Raw genomic sequence first — 23,675 nt, 5'->3', positions numbered from 1 at the left:
ATCATGAAAATGATAATGCATAAAAATAAATGCAACAAGATTTACATGAGAATGATAGATAATTCCTGAGATAGTATGCAGAAGAGCTTGTGGCTCTGCCATCTGTTAACAGATTGGTAAAGCTACGCTTAATTTCCTTTCCTTTTACAAGGACTCAGTACCAATTTTTCCCTTCCAGATTAAAAGGAACATTTTGAATCAAACATTAATTCTAGATTTTCAGTTTGGAGAGGCATCTCCTTCCCCCAGATAAACACGAGTTTTAACTAACAGCATTTTTTGAAGGTCATAATAATTTTGAACTGCAAACACTCAATTAGTTATGCATACAGTTTTCCTTTATGGTCAGTTGATTTGCATCCATTTTATGTTAATGCATCTTGAATGACTTATTTTAAGCCACTCCCAATTTACAATCCTCAGAGGAAGAGTGAAAAAGCCTATGATTTTAAACATGAACAGTGGTCCCTGGGTGGCTTTAAAACGCTGGCTCTTTTATAGTGCTATCCATTGTTTATTCCTGCATCATTAGTAGGAAAGGTCAAGCAATATTATTTATATTGGACAGGAACCTCATGAAACTATCACTATGAAACTATCCCTGAGACTACTAAACTGATACATGTGCAGTACTGGTTAATTCACTGTTCAATGAAAGCACAAACACCACTTTAGAGTCCCAGCTCAACTCCTGTCCTTGCATATAGTTGCTTTATCAAGCAAAGCTAATTTTGTAAAACAAGAAAGGTCTTCTTCATGCAGACAACACTATAAAATTCAAGAAAGAATAAATGTGTTCCAGAGATCAAAAGTGCAGTAGCTTTGTTCTTAGAATTAATGTCTTATATATAATTAGCAGTATGCTTTCTATGCAGAGAAACTATGTAATCTTCAGTCCTTTGTTTTATTTGATAATTGTGAACTCAGAGCAGAAAGTCAATTGTCATTAGATACTTGATTTATTCAAAGGTGAAAAGCTCTCTATACAAATAATTTCCTTTCCTAGTAAAAAAAAGATGTTATAATAATATAATAATATTATAATAAAGTTATATAATATATAATGTTATAATAACAACATTAAAATAAATAGAAAACAATACAGGCAGAGATTCAAGTAATTTCCTCCTCTCACATACCAAATATTCAAAAACAAAATGTCTGGACATTGCCTTGGGCAACCTGCTCTAGATGACCCTGCTTGGGCAGGGAGGTTGCACCAGATGACCTCCAGACATCCTTTCCAGCCTCAACCATTCTGTGATTCTGTGAAAGCATCATCCTGAAAAAGAAAATTACCATTTGAAAGTGCAAAACCAAAGAACCTTTTTTTTTGACAATACTTTTTCAGTAGATAAAATATCTACTAAAAATGTAGTAGCTGTCTGGCTCTAGGAGCACATCAGCAATTGAAGGAAAAGAATAAAATATTTTAATGTCCATATAAAATATTTTAATGTCCCAGACAATTTCTATTCACAAGAATCCTTTTCTATTTTTCCATATCTTTTCTATTTCACATTCATGGGAGTACGCCTGTGCAACAGACTGATGGAAGACAGTGTCATTGCAGTTTCTTGAGTTCCTCAAAGACATTAATGTCTGAATGCTGAATGAACACATACTACAGACAAAACTATGTGTCAGCAGTCTGAGTAGCTTCATATGTGTCTGCTTTCAGAATGGCTTGAACTTCCCTGACTTGTACAGGGGAACATTCCTCGATTGTACCCTTGATGAGTCTGACTCACCGGTTCTTCACTTTGGGAGCCTCCTAGGAAGTGCCAAACTGCTTCACCATGAGCCCTGCCCACTGCAGAAGATTCCAGTGCTCCAAAAACTGGATTGCACATAACAGAGTTTTCTCAGAACACACTGCAGAAGTTCACGTCCAAGACCCAGGAGCAAAATATTTGGCCGTCCTTCATGTATACCTTTATTGAATCCAGCTAAATGATCTCTCCTCGAGCAGGCAAAAGTCATTTTTTATTGTGTTACAAAATTGAAATATTAATTAATAATAACAGAACAGGCACAGTAGCTCTCACTGTGATGCACCAGCTACCCTGATTGTCCTACTGATAATAAATGCTTACAGTCAAAGTATTTCCAGCTCCCAGGAAGATAGAGGTGAACATATTTGTAGTGAGATACAATTACCTCTGAGAAAATGCCTTGATGTACATTGAAAATTCTGAAACTACACCGAAAGACAAGAAGAAAACAATAGGTTTTCCCTTTGTTTCAATAGCCTTTGCAAATACACATTTTCAAACCCACTGCCATTAATACAGCATAGACAGATGAAAAGTTCTGCCAAAGCAAAAGAAATAGATGATCAAATGCTGAATAATTTGTCGATGTGTAAGTTACTGATGCCCTGCAGCTCTGGTAAATAATGCAAACTTTAAAAAAAAAATAAAGCTTCTTTTCATGATAGAGGTCAAAAATAAAAATACTCCTTCTTCAAAACCTCAGTCCTCTTTTGATTTTTTTCTCTCCCTGGGTACATAATTAAGAAACATGCCCTGCATTGTTCAAAAAGCACTCTTTTTTTAAGTTACAGGAAAATTGGGCTTCAGAAATAAAGCTCCTGTTAAGCTGTATGATGATAGCGTGGAGCCAGGCAAAATAAGTTTTGTGTCTTTCCATGTTATTAGTGACTATAAAAAAATTGTATGTCTGACAAGAAAAAAGTATCAGCTCAGACTTAAGAGTGGGCCCTGTCATCAAGGTAGAAAGCTAAATGCAAGAACATAGTACTTCACATTTTGTAATGAATTCTTTAGATTTCAAGACTTCTGAAAATTGATGAAAAGTAAGACGTTCTCACTACCTTTTCTTATTTTATACTATAAATCTAGGGGTTTAAAAATTTAAAAAACATAAAACTAAATCAAACAAAACTACAGCTGATATCCATTATAAACTCCAAGCCTGATTTTCAGTTTTGGATCCCTCTTCCCTTTTTCATTGTTCTCAGAAATACATCCCCACTAATTTTTCAAAATGCAAATGAAAAAAGAAATTGCACAGTTTAAAGGTGTATGTTAGCAGAAATATATATTTGTATATGTCATATATAATATATAAAAAAATCCTAAACCTATCATTATTCTTGATAAATTTAAAACTCAAATCCCAAAAGTCTGACACTATGAACTAAAGCAATGCCACTCAACAAAAGGAGAGAGAACAAAATGGTGAAGATCACAATTTTGCTTGCAGGGCTGGTTCCATATATATCAAAAGCCTAAAAGGATTTCAGAGGATTATCTTTGTCTAGATTGCTGTCACTCCTATTAATCAGTCTTTATTGATTGCTTAGTCTTTTGGTCCCCTCAAGTTCAGCAAAAAGTCTATAATATACTGTCTTTGAACACATAAATAAATCTATTAGAATCACACATGGACTGGAAGAGTATATGAATATATGATTTTTGTGACTCTCACAACCACAAGCTCCAGAGGAGTTTACAGGCATTTTTAACATATTATCTCAACATACGCATCAAATCTCATCCATTCATTATGCATCAACAAGTAGAAGAATTTTAAATGTTCTACACCAGTAGAATCCATGTTTAAATTATTAAAATGAAGGTCAAAAAAACTAAAGTAAGACATGAGGTAGATGTTTAGAAAAAGAGAATTTTATAACTGGTCTGTGTTTGACATATTGATCTTAACAGCAAAAGTCACTTAAGACAGGAAAGAAAAAGGAAAACAATATGCAAAATAAGTTATAATATGGACTTCATGTTGTAGTTATGTTTGCTTTTCTGTATGAAAATTGCTTTATATCTTATTGTTAAATATCCACAGAAATGTTTGTAGAAATTTATTTCATACAAAGCCAAATGTGTTTGGGGGGATTTCTATGAATGTATAAAAATAGTGGCATTTTTGATAGGTTGGTTGATTAAAATATATTGTATAACTTCAGTGACCAGCTACAAAGTTTGGAGACATTTGACAATTGCATAATTGAACCTCAATTCTGCCTTTTTAATAAAATAATTTTTGGGATACTTTTGACGAGGAAACAAATTAATATGTTTTTACTTGCTTGTAAAAAAACCCCATATCTTCATCAGTTCTTCCAAAGTATTTATTTTGGGTTTTTTTGTTGATCACCTAAGCTTAAAGGGTGATGAAAAAGTTAGTTACACATTGTTATATTTGTGCACAGTTTTGGTCACTGCAATACAAGAAAGATATTAAGCTGTTAGAAAGTGTCTAAAGGAGGGCAAGGAGGATGGTGAAGGGCCTTGAGGGGAAGCCATATGAGGAGCAGCTCAGGTCACTTGGTCTGTTCAGCCTGGAGAAGAGGAAACTGAGGGGAGACCTCCTTACAGTCTTCAACTTCCTCATGAGGGGAAGAGGAGGGGCAGGCACTGATCTCTTCTCTGTAGTGACCAGTAACAGGACCCGAGGGAATAGCCTGAAGTTGTGTCAGGGGAGGTTTAGGTTGGATATTAGAAAAAGGTTCTTCACCCAGAGGGTGGCTGGTCACTAGAACAGACTCCCCAGGGAAGTGGTCACAGCACCAAGCCTGACAGAGTTCAAGAAGTGTTTGGATGATACTCTCAGGCACATGTTGTGACTCTTCGGGATGGTCCTCTTCAGGGCCAAGAGCTGGACTTGATGATCCTTGTGGGTCCGTTCCAACTTGACATATTCTGTGATTCTGTGACCTTCAAGAGGTCATCCAAAGCATGCCATGCTAATGAGAGTTTTCCTCTCTCAACAGAGGAAAGTAGGCATCTTCATAAATTATTCACCTGACTTCATCTTTTCCCTGTTTTAGAAAATGATGATTCACCCTCTGAAGGTGCTTACTTCTCTACAGGAGTCTCCAGGTGGATTGCTAAGCTGATGTTTAGGTGACTTATTAGGAAATATGAATCCTGGTTTTGTGATGTCTTATTTTGTTCAAGGAACTTCTGTGTTTTTCCCTCTCCTTCAATCTCTTAGAAACACCGTAGCACTTCACAGCAACTCTTAGTCATAAAGACAACATGCAGTCACCTGAAACCGTTATCTTTTCCTTCATAATTGAGCCTCTGTAAATTTCTCCAGCAAAGCTCTCACAAAATTAGAAAGGTTTTGTAAAAGAAATTATGAACCTTGTTGAATAAACTCAATTAAAAAAAAAGAAAAAACCCCACGCAACAAAAAAATTATCTTCCTGAAAAAATAAAGCTCCATTTTATGGATAAGAAGTTCCACAAAAGCAGGTTTGTGAGGATAGCCAAGTGTGATTAAAAATTCTGGATTGGGCATTTTAAATTTATGGTAGATTAACAATGATAAAACTTAAACAAAACTCTCAAAGTTATGGAACCAATGACAAAGTTTAAGTGCAGAAGGTTATGATAAAACAGGTTACGATCCATATGCTCCTAGTGGTAAATGGCATTTTAATGTTATTGCTTAATGATACATCTGATTTCATTTTATATTGTTTCCCATAAAAGGGAGGAAACGGCACTAGAAAAATGGCTGGTTTCAACTTTTATATACTTCATGTATGCAAGTCCTGAAAGCAAAACATTACTATACAAAAAGAAATTGTCTTTAAAAGTAATAAAATATATGCTTGGTGAGAAACTTACTGATCTTTAGCAATTCTTTAAGGGAACACAGTGGCTCATAACATATTTAAAATAATATGTTTGCATAAAAATTACAACTTAAAATAAAGGCATGAATGACTAAGAACTTCCCTGTACACATTCCTATTAAAAAGTTAAGTTTAGACCTTTCAAGATTGATAGCACTTATTTTCAGAATAGGAACAGGGAGAAATACCAGATATAATATCGACTTACTTTATGTGCCAATTAAAAGAATTATCAGGACCATGATCATTATTATATTTTCATTCTCTATTGAAATTTTCCTAAATCTTTATTTGGCATGTACAGATCACTGTCACATACTTTTAGTATATTCCTTTAAAAATTTAGTCCTCTGCATTTATCTTACATACTCAAACACAAATATGGCTTGTAAATCAGCAATCAGAAATATTTTCTTCATTCTGTAGAACCTCTTACCAATTCTTTTAATGATAGAAAGGGGGAGGGGGACAGGGAAGTCCTCATTTAAACTGCAATTTTTTTCTCATGAAATTAAGAACTGGTTCTAAAAGTTTCAGGAAATAATATTAATTGTCGAGCTGAAGCAAACACTTTGGTGAGATGGAAACTGTCAAAATGTGAGGAAAGATATGTGTAAATATAAAAATTTGGATATACGCAACAAAAAAATGATTCCTTCTCACATGCAGCTGAAAGAATGAAAAGAAGTATGAAAATTCCCTCTCCCCCACTGATTATCACAAATCAAATTACCAAGTGAAGGACTTTGATAGTATATTTCTGGTACTACTTTTATAACAAGGTTTGTTCCACTACATAGATCTTTTCATAAAGGGCAAAACTGGAATAACTCAGCAATTACTTTCCTGTCAGATTTCCCTCTGGTAGTAAGGTGGCTTTGGGAAGGAAATGTCACTCATGCTGTTGATGTGGAAAGCCTAGGAAAGTCACAGACTGGAGGCACAGAAGACAGATGATGGAAAGCAGAAGAAAGAACAAATGTTTTCTTAATTTATTTTGTAATATTTTATTGGAAGAGAAGAAACATTTAAATTGCTAATGGCATGAAATTTTAAGAATACATCATAGCATATCCCATCTTCTCTTTACATTTTGTCTTTTCATTACTTTGATGTACAGCATGGGAAACTGCGACAACCAAAACTTCAAAACTATGAGCAATATGTTATAAATAAATAGGCCAACACAAGCAAAAATCTGTACTATGAATGCTGACACTACCTTCCTAATACTGCAGCTGGAGATTTACCTAAGAAACTGCAGATGTCATGATCCTTTTCAGGCTTTTCCAGCAATTTTCTTTTTACTTTGTTTTCAGCTGTCTCTGCCCACCTGATTCTTTTTGTGTGATCCCATTTGCTGAAATAAATGTCATACATTTTTTATAGAAACTGCTTACTGACACAGGAAATATTTGGAGGGAGAAAACTTATTCATTGTGAAGAATAACAAAGCTGTTGTTTTTCTCTGCAATACTGTGAGTAGATATTGGAATATGTATAACAACAAACATATGTGTGTGTATGTATGCAAGTGTTTTCCTGTAGGGAACATTGTAAAGATATATTTCAATTAATTTCCCTGACTAAATGGATCTTAATGAATATGCTATGAAAATAAAGTTATCATTTCACAGGACGGGGGTTAATTTCAACTTATAGATGACATACAGAGTCAGTCAAGGACAGATGGCCAGAGAAGCCAAAACCATTGTGTCTGCCTTGCCAGACTAGTTTTAAATTCACAGGACGACTCAGTGAACTTGAAATGTCATGCCGGATTCTAGCAAGAAAGCTATGCAAGGCTTTACAATTTATCACTGGAATCTTAAATTAATCCTGGAACTAATTAGGAAGCTCGCAGAATCAGAATCCAAGTGCTATCTGTTCCTATTGACTTTCAAACAGAAAGTGAGGGTTCAGAACATGGAATGTGTCATACTACAACCTTTTGTTCTTGTCATTGTCAACTAAAAGCAGAAGACAGTTACGTGGGAGAGAACTAACTTTTTATAATCTTCAATATGTTAGAATATGAAGGCAGACTTTGTTTAGGCTTTGCTTTTTAGAATTATTATTCTTAAAGTAAAATAGAAACAGGGAAAAAAGTTAGTGAAAATTTTTTTCAAACATTTTTACAAAATTGGAGTGAAATGAAATACAGATAATCCCAATCTAATTTGGATCATAACAAAAATATCTCCACAATCAAATCAATTTGCAATCATTAATAACTAATTAGCTGAAGAAAATAGTCATATTGGCTTTTGTTTGTATTGAGTGTATATTATGATCCTTGCTTTTGTTATTGTAAGAGCTTATTATTTCCTAATAAAGAGGTATAAATGTATAATCCTGTAAAGCAACCTAACCTGCCAGCTCTTCCTGCCAGAAATCAAGAACTTTACTCATATTGGTGGAGAACAATATAGCAGAGAAGTCCTTTAGTAAAAAACTCCAACAAGTCAGTATTAATATCACTTGCACCTATATACTTGTTTGTCATCTATTAGTAGGCTTTTTGAATGCAGACAAGGTTTAAAAAAATAGATGCTTAAATCCTACCCATTCTTGGTTGTTTAGGCTGCTGATCGGTGATCTGCTTTTCAGAAGTGCCATGCATCTGGCAGTTCCATGTGCTGATGGAAACTCATGACCAGGCCTGACAAAAATCCATGTATAGAAACATTTATAAAAATCTAGATTATTCATAAATAAATAAGTTTCTGAGGTTTTTTGATGTAGAAAGTGTCAGCATGTTTGACAGTAACTCTTTCCCTTTCGAGCATTAATCACTACATTGATATTGGCTGTGTCTAAAATCTTGCAGCTGTACTGAACTAAGCTGAGGAAGAAAAGCAAGGAAGACAACTGAAAAAAGACTGCTAGGAGAAATCCATTGAAGTGCTTTTAACTGAACATCAAATGGAGCCACTAACATTCTGCAGTATGTATTTTTTTGTCCTAAAAGGTCTTTTTGAGTGTTTTTGTGAGAACAATACCACAATATATTCAGATATTAATTTTCAGGCTTTCAAGTTATTAAACTACAAATAGTCCATCCTCCTTACCTTAGAAAAACTACAAGCAACACAAACACCTGTACCTGTGTCTAAGTGACCATGGAAAAAAAAAAGCTTTCGTGTGACTCAATCAAATCACTTTAAAATTTCAAGCTGAAATTGATGTTCCATACATAAGGAAACCAGAAGAAAGAACAATTACTAGAGAAAACTGAAGCACTGATATTATTGTTCATGGAGAGTACCATTCAGAAGAAAACACCTTTTTTTTCTTTTCTCTTTTATTCCTCTTGGCTGGACTACAATTGTGCTATAGACTGAAATAACCATTAGGGTGGTTAAAGGAAAATGGAAAAAAGGTTTAAAACTCTATTAGGTCATTGTGTTTGTTCTCTAGATTTCTTTCGTACAAACATATAGTGTGCTGTCTTTCTCCTCACAAACCTTTCCTTTACAAGAAAGAATGATTTTTTTTTCCCTTGTTATATCTAAGTGCAAAGAATTTAATACAATATTTCATCATTTTGTATAAGATTAACAACTTTGAAAATGTGTTGGTTGCAGATAAAGACAATACCTTTTTTTTCTTTGCTTTTTTTCTTTTTTTGTAAGATGACACTTGAGTTAAAGACATTTTCACCTCCTCAGACTAGTATTTCAGACACCTGGCCTGGTTGGCAAAGAATTTAAGGAGCAGAGGAGCTGCAGCATATTTAGCACTTAAAAAATCCACTTGAGTCCAAGGCCCAGCTACAAAATCAGATCTTGCCTTTGCTAAATATAGCTTAATGGACAGACTACTATCACATATGTGACTTTTCTCTTTGCAGCAAGGTAGATGTGAAAAATAACTGAATTTAATGAGACTGTGTTCAGTGTTAGAGGTTCCTATAGCACAGTTTTGACAAGACTAAAGAACATGTCAAACCATCCTGTGTCTGGGTCCAGTAAAGCTATGTTGTCAAAGTATTGAAAGCACAGACATTTGGTTGCTGTTGATATATTACAGACACCTTGGATCCAAGCCATGCTCAAAGAAATGAACTGGAAAACATCTTTTATTTCAGAAGCTACAGATTGCTTCTGTGTTTTCCCACTGCTTCTTACACCCTTGAAATCCTCAGTAAGAACTCACTGGACAGACGAATAGATCCAGATAGCGCAGATGTTTATCTCTATTATACAATGCTGACGTAGATGCCAAGGTCCAGCTTTTTATGACCCCAGAAACAGTAGTTCAAGAGCAAGAAAGAGGTCCTGAGAAACGTGAGCGTGAAAGGTATATCTCGGAAATCCTTGCCACAAACTGTGTATGGAACTCAGCATGATTCTCATAACTTGGTACTAATAAAATAATCACTTTCAGTGGATGGATGGACTGACAGGCACTGTGAAAGTAGAGAGCTACAAGATCTCACAAATGATAGTGCTTTCAGTGGTGTGGGAAGGGAATTGCAAGTTCTACATTTCATGTGGTACTGGTTAGGGTGCTGCACTCTCACCGCTGCGACCCGGGTTCGATTCCCAGCCCCCCGGGCAGATGGAGCTCAGCCCTGTAAGGCAATCCATCTAAGAGAAGGTCACTCTAAACAAACCTACGTTCTGAGACCCTCACTGTCACTGTCCAAGCTTGCTCGGCCCTGGCAGATGAACCTCAGGATTAAAGGGTGGGCTCAGTTCAGCGCACGCTGTGTCTCACCTAAAAAATCCACTGCGCAGGCTCGAAGGGTTAATGACCTTTCCCAAATCTTCGCTCGCGAAGACTGGCCATTATAGTAAAAGCAGTTATTACTAAAACTAGATATTGGGACATTTGGCTGTAGGAATGGCTTTGGCAGTTAGCTAAAGGAGTTTTAAAACTTACTGTTCTGTTTGGAGTGTGCTTTTGCAGCAAATCTCCCCATTAGCCCACTTAGTACATTTTCATTTGCTTTGTGAGCAGTCTTGGAATGTCAAGAAACACTTCATGAGTGCATCCAAAGCACTAACAGGAGATAAGACCACTTGAATGGACAAGAGTTAGTCAGAAGCAAACACACATACATGAATACTGATGCCTCTGAATTTTTAGGATGTTTAGCTTTTTGTAGATTTTAATGTAGCTGAGTAGTAAATACGGATTTTTAGTATAATTGTATAGTCTCTTACACTTCAGAAGAGTAGTTAACACTTACCAAACCCTATTCTCTACTTCATATCAAATTTTCTACATTCTTTAAGCTTGTTTAGGCTCCTTTCAAGGCAGGACTATAGTAAACACATTCTGTTTAAGAGGATATGCACCCCAGGCCTGAACAACAAGATACCACCATAGTCAAAGCAATCTTCAAGCCCACAACCTTGGAGAAGCTCCAAAGACAGTACACCATGTGAAGAAGAGGAAGATGAGGAAGAAAGGGGTCTTGGGACCTCCGATTCAATTTCCAGGGAGGCATGCCAGGGGGACAGATCTGGGGGCGGGTTGTTCTCAGATCGAATGATAAATTGTGGAATCCCTGGACGAAGGTTTGTGCCTTTGTACTCCTTGTGCCAGAATGCCTTCATTAAAGACCTGCTCTCTATCTTGTCTATACTAACTTTGCCTGGAGTTTTTTGCTCCGGATTTTTAGGCAACAATATAATTAGCAGTTCCTCAGTACCCATTGGTTTGCTCTGAGGATCTGCTGTTGTTGCACAGCACTGCTTGCAAATGTAGACAGGCTGTTGTGTCCTGGCAATAAAGGACCCAAAGCAAAGGAGAGCACCTTCCAGTTGTGAAGTTCCAGCAGCAGATTACAAAAACTTCCTACTTCTTCATCAAACAGCTTTAAAAATTTAGTTACAGAGAGCTTATGGAAAGCTTATAGAAAACTGTAGCTAGTGCCACCTAACTTTAACACTGTATTTTTATTTTTTTGTCTCCCTATTGCCTCTTTTCCCTCCTTTTTGGTGCAGTTATAAACACCTGTTATGTGAAAACATTTAACTGGTTAACATTTAACTCTCTAGGTATGCTCTTTTTCGTCTCTCAGTATCATTTCTGTAAAAGACTCTTGTGTTAAGGTGACAGAAACTGGACAGTGGAACAGATGAATTGAACTGGTCAAGGCATGAGAGGTTTCCCCTCCCTTACTGTTTAGTAGCTAGACCTAGCTGTTTGTTGGTCCTCTTGTTATTGTGAACTCTTGTTATTGTTATTGTGAACTAAAAAGCTGAAGAAACATACCCCTCTCAGATAAATGGGAGCAGTTCCTGCTGTTAGAGAGTGGACTATTGCAAAGGACCCACTGACTGACTACTGATACTATGCTGTTGTAGAATTATGCTTAAAGAGATGTAATCACCTGCAAATTTTTTCTGTCCACTGGTCTGAAGTTGATACTATTAATAACTTTTTTGCACATGAAAATAAACATATTATGTATGTAACTTTAGCTAACAAATACTTAAACTCTTAACCACCATTTGGTACTGTTATTAGCTTCCCACTTCAGTCATTCATGTGATAGATTTGCAGGAAACCCTGGAACACTAGTATTAATATTCCTTACAATCATAAAACCTTGTCACCATTGTATAAAGAAGCAAGTATATTAGGTAAAGTGAGGTAATAGGCTTGCAAAACTAAAGAACATATTGTGTGACTTGAATATATCATAAAATCAGAAGTGTATGTGGATTATGAAGTACAAATCCAGATCTGAATATTCTCCCACTTAGGAACATTTTAATGTCATGCTGCAACGTGACACGTGTTCATAAGACTCTTTGCTAAGACTGAAGAACCTCATTTTTCTGAGGAGATTGTTTCTAAGGCTTTAAAGTTGCTAACGAGTTTGCTAGCATATACCTCCCTTCATAGATTAAAGTGAAATAGCTAAAGAATCATTCTGATCTTTTATCAGAGAGATAGTAGTGGACATTGTTATCAATTAGACCTTTCCTAGACCTAGACTTCAGTCCTAAGAATAAGATTCATAGTTCAAAAGATTGTTTGATTGTTGACATACCAAATGTGAATTCTATATTGCCTATTCAAAGTGATGATTGGCTCTCTTGTATTCTTCAAATTAGTGATTTGTTTGCCTATCTTGGCATGATGTCTAATGGCAAGAAAGTGATGGTTATGGAAACTTACGTGAAGGAAGAGGGTATATGTTGCCCCATTCTTTTCATTAAAGGCAAAGGATAAACCTTAATAAATTAGAACTGAATATTTTGATACAGATTCAGATGCCTGTACTTGGAGGTATACAAGAAAAGTAAAGACTATTTCATAACTGATTTTAAAAGCATAGTAAATTAATAAACTTTATGTATAATAGTCAACCCTGTTTCTGCATATGGTCTTGTCCATCCCACAAGTTGTACCATGACAAATGAGAAAACAGTAAGAGAAAAGAGAAATTCAGGTTCAGGAAGCAGTATATACAGAAGCTGGCACTGCTTCCAAAAGCAGTAACATGGCCTAGGGCTAGTTATCTATATCCCTCAGGCACAGTATGCTTGAGAGTCATTTGAATGGAAGTACCAATAAAATGGCTGCAGCTGGAGGGAAAGATACCCAGACTGCCACCAAGATCTCAGCAGGCAATGAAAAATGAAAGCAGAAAAGAAAAAAGGTAAAAAGATACTTGTTTACTGAGCTGCAAGTATGACTTTTCATTGCCAAATCTGAAAAAGAAGTTTCAGCTGAGTTTGCTCAAGTAGACAGAAGGGACTCCTGAGCCAGAAGACATGAGAGAAGTAGCAAGATTTCCTCAGGGTCACAGGAAGAAGTCTAGAGAGAGTCTCTTTGAAGAGATGAGGGTCACGACTGCTCTAGATGAGTGAATTTCACACATGCTAAACAGAAGTTCCCTCGTCAAAGACTGCCTAAATTTTCTATCCAGCTCTTTGAGAAATGTGGCATGGAAAGAGGAATGTGAAAGGTAAAAAACAATTTTAAGTTTCCTGTGGCTTGAGGAGATACATGAAGCACATCTACATTCTCATCCACCAGGCCTGCCAAATGAGAGACTGGTAAGGAGGGTGGAAAGTCTTGGGCTGGAACAAGGAGCAAGGGGGAAGGTGGCTTTTTTTCCCAAAAACTTATGGTCACACCTGAATGTCTGCGTAGAGTAGGATATCCTCTTCCTCCTCCAAAGTTTTAGGGTTCAGGTCACACCATCATAACCTAGGGACTCTTTGCCATCTGCCAGAGATCCCAAACTCCACTCCTTTGACAGAGGTATAGCCCAGAGCCAGTGGAGCAAGTCAATAGTGCACAAATGCATAGCTATTGACTGTAGAAGAAGGACAAAACTTTTGTGCCCATGCAGATGTGTATATGCTCGTGTCATAAAAATTTAGGAGAAAATGGCTAAGGTGAAACACCTTTATATTTTATAAATGCTATCCTTTGCATATGCAGTCCTTTGGCAATGAATGAGCCTAGAGAGCAACACTTCCAGAATGTCCAAAATTTTATTCAGGAACAGAGGAATTCTGAAATTCTAGGTAGAAATCAGAAAATGTAAAAGGTACCCAAGTTTACATTTCTACAACACCGAAAGAGAGAGAGTAGTAGTGTCAAGAAAACCTCATGAAGAAGTTCATCAAAGCAGTTGTTTTTACAACCCACTTAAGAAAAGACAACTCCAAATTTGGCTCTCAAGTCAGAATCAGTAATTATCAGGGACCAAAGCAGCTGATATGAAAGAAACATGAGAAAGTCTACTCTAGACAGAAATCTCCATAAAAAAATGTGTACTTCAACACTTTCAGATCTGTAATTTTCAGCTCTGTTTGAGTGGGTGTTATTAGAGCTGAACTTCAAAGCAAAACTTGCACTGGTCTTATGTATTAGCTGGCTTTGGAGAAGATCCATAACATTGACTTATTGATTGTTGATCACTGATTAAAGACTTTTTCTCAAACATATTTCCGTACAGACTATATAAAAAAGCATAAAAGATCATCACCATAAGCACTGAATATTCCTGGTGTCAAATAGAAGACATAAGGCAACCTTAGGACTCTATGCCACACCATTCTTTTTCCTAGATATGTACATTTACTAGGAAAAGGGCACATGGCACTGGACCATGGAAAGGTCAGCTATCAATAGCATATAGATCTAAGCAATGAAGGGAATCTGGCCTAGGCAAAAACTGATGAGCAGAGGATGAAAGGCTGTCAGACGTTTATCTCCATATAGAAAATGGGAAGGATAAGAGAAATAATACATCCCAGTATATCTAGACCAGCTGTAGATTTCACTCAAGAAACTCATGATTATGTGTCAGACACACAGAATCAGTGGATTTGGTACAGCAATACAGCATACAACAAGGAGGGATAATTTCTATTTATATTCAATTTGCATGGTCAAGCTCTTCCACAAAAATGAGTTGCACATTTGTGTGCTGCTTTAAAAGTAAACTGGTGGGAGAAATGAACCCAACTCAAGAGACCTTACAAGTCAGATTTACAATTTACTAAAAAGATTACAATAAATGCAATGATACACAGAAAAAAAACTGGCTTTAACCCCCAAAGACAGATGTAAAACCCAGCCCCCTGGGACAAGAACAGAGTGGTGTTTGATAGCTCCTGTGCTGAGCACCACATGGTCCTCTGGGTGCAATGTAAAAGGGAAGGAAACCTGTTGGTCCAGATGATGGTTGCAGTTCTGTTGAAATAATGATTATAGTCTTGTCGAGAGTGGCAGTGGCAGTCCTGTTGGAGTTCTGGTCCTCCTCTGCATCCAACAAGTGGTACCAAAAGTCCCCAAACCCCAAGATTATATATGCTCAGGTTCAGGTGGGAATGTCTGGTACCTCCCCCAGGGCGGGGAGTTTCACAGTGGGTGATTTAACTCTGTGAGTCATGGGATATTTTTGGAATCTTTGATGGTCTAGTCCTTGCAGCTGCCTATTATGCCAGTCAGTATGGCCCATTAGAAGAGATGAACCCTCAGGCTGGATGTGAAGGTGCTGATGCCTCCCCAGAGGGGAGTTATCACAGCTGAGTCATTGGTTTGAAGACAAAGAAACACTCCCCTGACTTGCAGGGTTCTTTAACACCCAGCTTGTAGCCTGAGGTGTCAGGTGTGCCCTGGCCAGGTGCTGGAAATGATCCATTTATTAATAGTCCATCAGAAATTACATAGAGGGTGTAGAATACACAATTTTGGTTACATCCACCTAGTGACAAACTGGTCCTGGCTCCTGTAACTAGGACAATTTGTCAAGAAAAATATTGCTGCAGAGAATTAACTTAGTAATTTGAGTAAAATATATGAATAGTTGGTAAAAGAGGAAAATTTGCACTCCGCCTTTTATGAGAAGTATGGCAACATATAGAAAACAAAATCGTCACTTTTCAACCTTTTGATTAGTTCACCTTTTGTCACACATGCAAACATAAAGCCTTAAAAGTAAGATCCTCTCCAAAGTTAAAATTTGTCTCATAACTATCAAGACACAGATTTCAACCCAATTATTCTCTATGGACCTCATTTTTTTTCCAACTTTATGTCAGTGTTCTTCAGTCCAAATCTCCCCTACAAGGAATTATTCCCAGTCTCTATAATAATGAGCCACCTGCAAAAGCAAGTCTGCAAAATCCAAAGTTGATTAATTTAGTTTCCTATCTGATTAACTGTCCCATCTCCCCTGACTGATTGCAAAGGGAACCTATAGCAACAGAAAAGTTATTGTTCCCCAGCCAGATAAGTCTTACAAACTATTCTATGACAACTGTCATAGGAGAATAATCACTTACAAGGTGACAACCAAATGAAGTTCAAAGCCTTGAATTATATACTAAATAATTAAATGCCAGCTGCAAATTCCAGATATGGAAGCAGTGACTGTGCACTACCTTATGTCCATCCAGTATTCCCTGGAGAAAAATACATGTACCTGTATTGCATACATAAGAGATTCAGTGCCTTTGGCCTTGTAGAATTTAGTGTATGTGCCCTAACTGTACAGTGTGTGAACAGTAAAACTGACACATGGTTGCAGGAAAGCCTTTTTGCAGATGAGTGCAGAGAGTGACTCCCAGAAGCTTCTCCTAGGCTGTCTGATGCCCTGATATATGGATAAGTGGAAAAATGTACTCATATTACACCTGCATAAGCTAATATTAAACAACAACAACAATAACAAACAAACAAACAAAAAACAGGAAAAAAAATAAAAAACCAACCAACCAAAAAACCCCTGGAGGATAGAAGATGAGAAATCCAGCTACATGGTCATATTTGTTTGTGATACTGATAAACCTGAGCTTGAACATGATGTTGTACAGCACAAAAACGGTACCAGAAAGTTTGCCAGAACAAGCATGCTTAAAATCCTTTAAATGATAAAAAAAATCCAGTCACCAAGAGGCAAAAATGCCAAGACTAATCCATAGAATGTATTTTACATTGGTCATAAATGCTGGACATCAGCACTGGAGTATGCTTCCAGTTTTAATTCAAATTACAGCTCAGTGGATACCGCTGTAAAGGTAGTGTTCTTTTGGAGTTCATGCCTCCTCAGAGCAATTATCACTTACTAAGTAGAAAGATATGACAATGACTGGGGAGTTCTGATGTCTTATGTGTTCCTTTACACCACCCCAAAAATGAAATCATCAGAGCTTTTCAACATATTCCATTAACCTACAGCTACGTTCCTATATTAAACATTACATTGTTTGTGCTGACTCAAAAAAACTGTCAAACTATTTTATGCTGGATCAGGGCAGATTAATGTTAACCTCTGTTCTTGACTGTAGAGTTATTTCCAGTGAGACTTTTATGCAAATCCATACTTAAATGAGATAGATTTTATCTAAAATTTTCATTTTGACTGTATATAATCACTGCTTTTCTATTATTAATAATAACATTACTATTGCTATTATTATATTTTAATAAAAGAAAAGGTAACCTATCTTTCTCCATTAGTTGCATAGTAGAAATAAAATTTAGCTACTTTTTCATAAGTGCAAGAGCTGCTTTTGCAGTAAGGAGAAGGTAAAAGGCTCTTGGAGTTAATAAGGCTGGATTCTACTGCTGTTTCAAGTGTGGCCTTGGGCAAATCACTTCACCTCTCCAAGACTTTCAATTTCCACCCAGAAAAAGGGTCTATTAATACTTATCCACCTCAGAGGTGGTATTAGGCTTAATTCATCACTGTTTATAAAAGAGCTGATAAACATCTAGATACACTATCCATTATCACTAATGGATTAGATCCCATTCGATACAGCTAAACAGCTGTGAATCTCAACTGCAAAATGTTAGGAAAGATTTTAATTTTTAACCTCCAGGAAAATTATGAACTTTGAATGGATATCTCTCAAGTAAAGTTGTTCCTAACAAATAATTCATGATTTTTTTCTGCCTGCTGATCGTCACAAACAAATAGCTCTTACATCCTCACTTTTATGAAGTTCAGCATTATTCATACTATGAAATATGTCAAACAGAGTAAATGAAATATATATTGTTGTGTCTACAAGTACAGGCTGGCTTCTTGACAAGAAGAGATAAGGGCACCAAAAAAAATCTTTGAAGTGAAACTATAGCACACAAATTAATCTCCTGTTTCCCCAAAACACACAAGTATAATATCAGCACTTAGCAATTGTTAGAGACAATTCTCTGCACCAATTCATTTCTAGTTGCAATGTGATATCATGATACCAAAATGAAGGAGTGTGACTCAAGTGCCCCATAAGGAACTAGAGACATGGGACATGTACCCACATGCATAGGATTCAAAATGAAAAGGAAATGTGTGGGGGTGGTTCTAAGCAGAGTAGGAATGGGGATACTAATGGAGTTAGAAGCTAAAAAAAGTATCAGACTTCTTTTAAAGAAGAGAAATCCTGCTCTGCAGAGTGAATTCGAGGGAATTTGGGCCTTTGAGAGGAATACTGTGATGACTGCAAGGAGACAATAGTCAGAGGAAACTGAGAATTTAACAGAGAACGCTGAGGTCTAACGAACTCACAAACTTGTAGACAACTGGTCTATGTTATCTGGCCTCTGAGTATGGCTCCTAACTAATGGATTTAGGCAGAGTCCTCTTCTTCACAAAGCAGCTGGAACCAAGAGATAAAGAGAATAGCTTTTCATTAATATAGCAATTCATTGCAGGTTAATCTTAGTCTACTGAACAGCTTCATGCCCAATTCATTAGAGAGGAGAGGCAAAGGTATTTTAAAGGCGTGCAAATAGGCTGGGGAACCTCCAAATATGTATTTACTAAAAAAATGCAACAACTATAGAGACTCAAACAGTCCTGTCCAAACACCACCAGGCACAGAGCAAAGCCTTCTAAATGTCTAGATAAAGTTATAGATACACATTGAGGGTGGACCAAGGCTTTCCTCAAGACCACTCCAGATAATTTTCCACTTTATGAGCCTACAAAAATGTACCCAGGTATGGCCAGAACACATTACCATCCCTGTGTCCACTGTAATGGTTAAATGACAGATACACTCATTCAGATTGCCACCGGATAGTCACCACAAAAATGGTGGGGTTAGAAAATCAGTAGGATCTAGACATTCTCTGTATGTGGCCTCTGCTATAGGTACTGTTTCACTGAGGTATAGTTATATACTTAATCTCTGTTTTTCAGTTCATTCTTGTTGAAATTCTTTGGGTTTTTTTTAAACTGAACAAACTCCATTCTTCTATCATTTTTCTCCCTTTGTTGTAAGAGAACTTACCTGTCTTCCTCTTCTTGACCTACTACCAGAAATAATGGCAGAACTATATGCACTTGAGTAATTCAGTCTAGGACCTCATTGTAGTCTGGGTAGTAGGGGTGAATTTCAATGTGGGTTCCAGCTGACTGAAACATCATATGGACTCTAATCCAGTCCTGGACGTGTCAGGTACATTTGAGTGACAATGACCTCTTGTGAGCAGGACAGCAGCTAGGAGTAATTGCTAAAGAAAACTGCAGGCTAACTCTAACTCTGAAGTAAACATCTACTCATAAGGCAGCTTTAGTGAATTTAATTTCTTTGTATGTTTTTTGTACATGATTCCATTATGAAGGACGCATATGTCAGAGAAGGGAAAAAGTCACTCAGAATCCCTTGTTTTGTTCTTTTTTTTTTTTTTTCTAAGCACTGCTACACTCAAATTCTTGGTATGAGAAAAAGGGACATATCTTAGATAGAGTCAATTGAAAAACCTCTGGCCTTACACTAGAGACAACAAAATTTACAATCATAATTGGAAAGTGTTGTTTCTGAAATGTGTAGATGTGGAACTCATTTTCCCAGAGTTTAAATTATAAGATTCAGTATTGCAGTATGTACTCATATTGAAAAGGAATTAGTTGAAGTTAGCATAACCCTGGAAAGAAATTATCAAGGAGCAGCTGGTTTCTTCTTCTGCTCTTTGTACCATACAAGGTTGATATCAATATGTTGTTTCAGCTGAACTTGTCAGTGTGTAAAGAGAGGAAAACAAACCCATGTATATATATATATCAGATTTTCCACTCTAAGTTTTGTTTTGGATTAATTACTGATATCTTGTCCAGTGAATGTTGTCAGAGTATGCAGGGATGTAATGGGGAAGGTTAAGATCCACTTGGAATTAAACCTGGCAAGGGATATCTAGGACAAGAAGATCTTCTTCAAGTACATCAGTAGCGAAAGGAAGACTAGGGAAAGGTAGGCCTACTACTGAATGAGGTGGTGCTCTGGTGGGGAGGAGAGTGGAGTTACTGAATCGCTTCTTTGCTTCAATCTTTACTTATAAAGGCAGTCCTCAGGAATCCCAGACCCTGGAGGAAAGAAAGAAAGCCTGGAGAAAGGAAGACTTTCCTTTGGTCAAGGTTACAGATCATTTAAGCAAACTTGACACCACAAATCATGATGGGTGCACACATGAGTGCTGAGGGAATTAGCAAATGTTATTGTTAAGTCATTCATCATCATCTTTGAAAGGTCATGGAGAACAGGAGAGGTGCCTGAGGACTGGAGAAAAGCCACTGTGACTCCAGTCTTCAAAAAGAGTGAATGAAGAAGACCCAGAAAATTGCAGATCTGTCTTACCTCAATCCCTGAACGGATGATGGAACAACTCATCCTGGGTGTCATCTATAAGCATGTGGAGGAAATGTTACCAGGAGTAGTCAAAGGGAAATCATGCTTAACCAATCAGAAAACCTTTTATGGTGGCATGACTGTCTGTGTAGATGAGGGGAGAGCAGTAGATGCTGTCTACTTTGACTTCAGTAAGGCTTTTGACACTGTCTTCCATAAGATCCTCACATATAACATGAAGTGCAGGTTAGATAAGTGGACAGTGAGGTGATTTGAGAACTTCCTCAATGGCAGAGCTCAGAGGATTGGGGTCAGTGGTGCAGAGTATAGTTTGAAGCCTGTAACCAGCAGTGTTCCCCAGGGTCAGTACTGGGTCCCGTCTTGTTCAATTCATTCATCCATCAGTGATCCAGATGAACAGACAGAGCACACCCTCAGCAAGTTTTCTGAAGATACAAAACTGGGAAGAGTGGCTGATACACCAGAAAGCTGTGCTGCCATTCAGCCAGTCCTGGACAGGCTGGAGAGTCCTGCACCTGGAGAATAACTCCAGGCACCAGTGTAGGCTGCAGGATGACCTGCTGCAAAGCAGCTCTACAGTAGAGGACCTGGAGTCCTGATGGACAACAGTTTAACCATGAGCCGGCAGCATGCCATTTTGGCCAAGAATGCCAGTGGTATTCTGGGGTGCATTAGGAAGAGTGGGGCCAACAGGTCGAGGGGGGTGATCCTGCCCCTCTACTCTGCCCTGGTGAGGACACATCTGGAGTACTGTGTCCAGTTCTGGGCTCCCCAGTTAACGACAGACAGGGAAATACTGGAGTGGGTCCAGTGGAAGACTACAAAGGTGATTAGGGGACTGGAGCATCTCTGTTATGAGGAAAGTCTGAGAGAGCCAAAACTGTTCAGCCTGGAGAAGTGACTGAGAGGGGATCTTATCGATGCATACAAATAAATATCTAAAGGGCGGGTGTGAAGAGGAAGGGTCCAGACTGTTTTTAGCAGTACCCAGTGAGAGAACCAGGGTCAATGGGTGCAAAGTGAAACACGTAAATTTCCATCTGAATAGGAGGAAAAGCTTCATTCCATTGAGAGTGACAGAGCACTGGAGCAGACTGCCCAGAGAGGTTGTGGAGTCTCCTTCTCCGGAGATATCAAAACCTGCCTGAATACGATCCTATGCAGCCAGTTCTCAGTGAACCTGCTTTAGCAGGGGATTTAGAACTAGATGATCTCCAGAGATCTCTTTCAGCCCCAACCTTTGTGCAATTCTGTGACTCTGTGAATCCAAAAGAATATGTGAATCATGTTGGGTTTGTGTGTTATTTTGTCTACATGGTCAAATTATGTATTTGCCCACACTGTGCATAAGATATTTCTTTCCCAAATATCCTCTAAGACAAATTCTGGATTTGGTTCTGAGGATATAGGTTAATTTCAGACACTCTTTACAATAAGCAGTATGGATAAATCACATCATGCTTAATTTATACTGCGCTCTGCAGTTCATCTTTAAAGGAAACTTCCCAGTCTGACCATTCATGAGACTCTGTCAGTCACACTCCCAACACCAGAGACTTTCGCTGCTGGGACTGGAGCCCCTTCACAGCAGCAGCTCCAGTGACTGATGGGTCCCAATTTGACTCCCTGCACACCCCACTCACACACAGACAGACCAGGTTTCCTTTCCAGTTCAACCCCAGATTTCCCACAGCAGAGTCTCAGATGTCAAGCATAAGAATCGAACCTCAGCTATCATCAGAAAGGGGCTCGATGGGCCTGAGCTGGAAACCTTGGGCCACAGGGGTTGGGGAAAAACCCACCATCTAAAAGACCAGACAAGATCCACTGACATTCATTTTGTATGGATTGTACTGATCTCCCCCAGCAGGATATGGAGAGACTTTGCATGATGCTATCGGTCCATGCAGATATCCCTTTGTTTTCTCTCCTCCCTGTGTAATCCTTATTTCAGGAAAAGCTGACCACCCTTCCCCAGAGGGAAATTTGATATTTCCCACTGGAAATATCAAATTATTTTCCCTCCAAATGTAAATACTGGATCCGAGAAACCTAAATCCCTTTTTTCTCTTATGTCACCCCTGCTACTGGAAATGCTAAGATTGTGGAATCTCCTATTTGGCATAACCCTGCCTCCTTATTAGCATGTTAAGCCCCCAAGACCCCTAAATAAGTGCTTTGTGTGTTCAATAAACTATTCCAGTTTCTATCCCCAAACCTGGGATTGTGTTAGCTTTATTGGACTCTTACAGTCAAGTTCCATAAAACAATTTATTCACAGTGCAGTAACACAGAAACAGCTCAAATTGGTGCCCCCAAGGAGGTACCCCCAGCCAAGGAACACCTGAGCTTTTTTACCCTCACAGTTTGTCTGCACACAAGTCTTGCTCACGAGACTCTTCTGAGTACTTGGCTGCTGCTGTGTCCATTCATCTGGCCAGCACCACCAACCTTCATGCCTTTTGTTAACCAAAGGTTGGCAGTTCACAGCCTCTTGTCTCAGAGTCCCACACAGATCTCAACCTGCATCTCAATCTGCAGCTCACAAACTGAGCTGCCTGCACTAGGTGTATTCCCCAACATAACATCCTACTTCTGACACACATCGATGTCCCACGCAACAGAGTATGCAACAAATACTGTACCCTACTCCAGTGAGTTACAACATGCACTTCTTACTGTTGCAGGTACTTGAAGATAACCATTGCACAAAAAATGATGAATTATATCATAGGACCCATCACATTCAAATTATTCTCTGTGGATGTGGCCAGACAGCTCCAGAGGGAGCTAGCCTTCATGACTGAGTGTCTCAGTCTGAGGAGACTGGAATGTCTGCTAAAGAGGATGAGTTATGAGATAGACCAAACTCCCCTCTCTCAGCAATTGTAAAATCAAAATTAAGGGGGCTTTAATTGAGGAAGTGTGGAAAAAACAGAAGAAATAACAACCCTTTATTAAAAGACATA

Source organism: Lepidothrix coronata, unplaced genomic scaffold (assembly GCF_001604755.1).
Source record: "Lepidothrix coronata isolate B3197 unplaced genomic scaffold, Lepidothrix_coronata-1.0 Scaffold32, whole genome shotgun sequence".
Classification (NCBI taxonomy): Eukaryota; Metazoa; Chordata; class Aves; order Passeriformes; family Pipridae; genus Lepidothrix; species Lepidothrix coronata.
Note: the sequence above shows the minus strand (reverse complement) of the source record.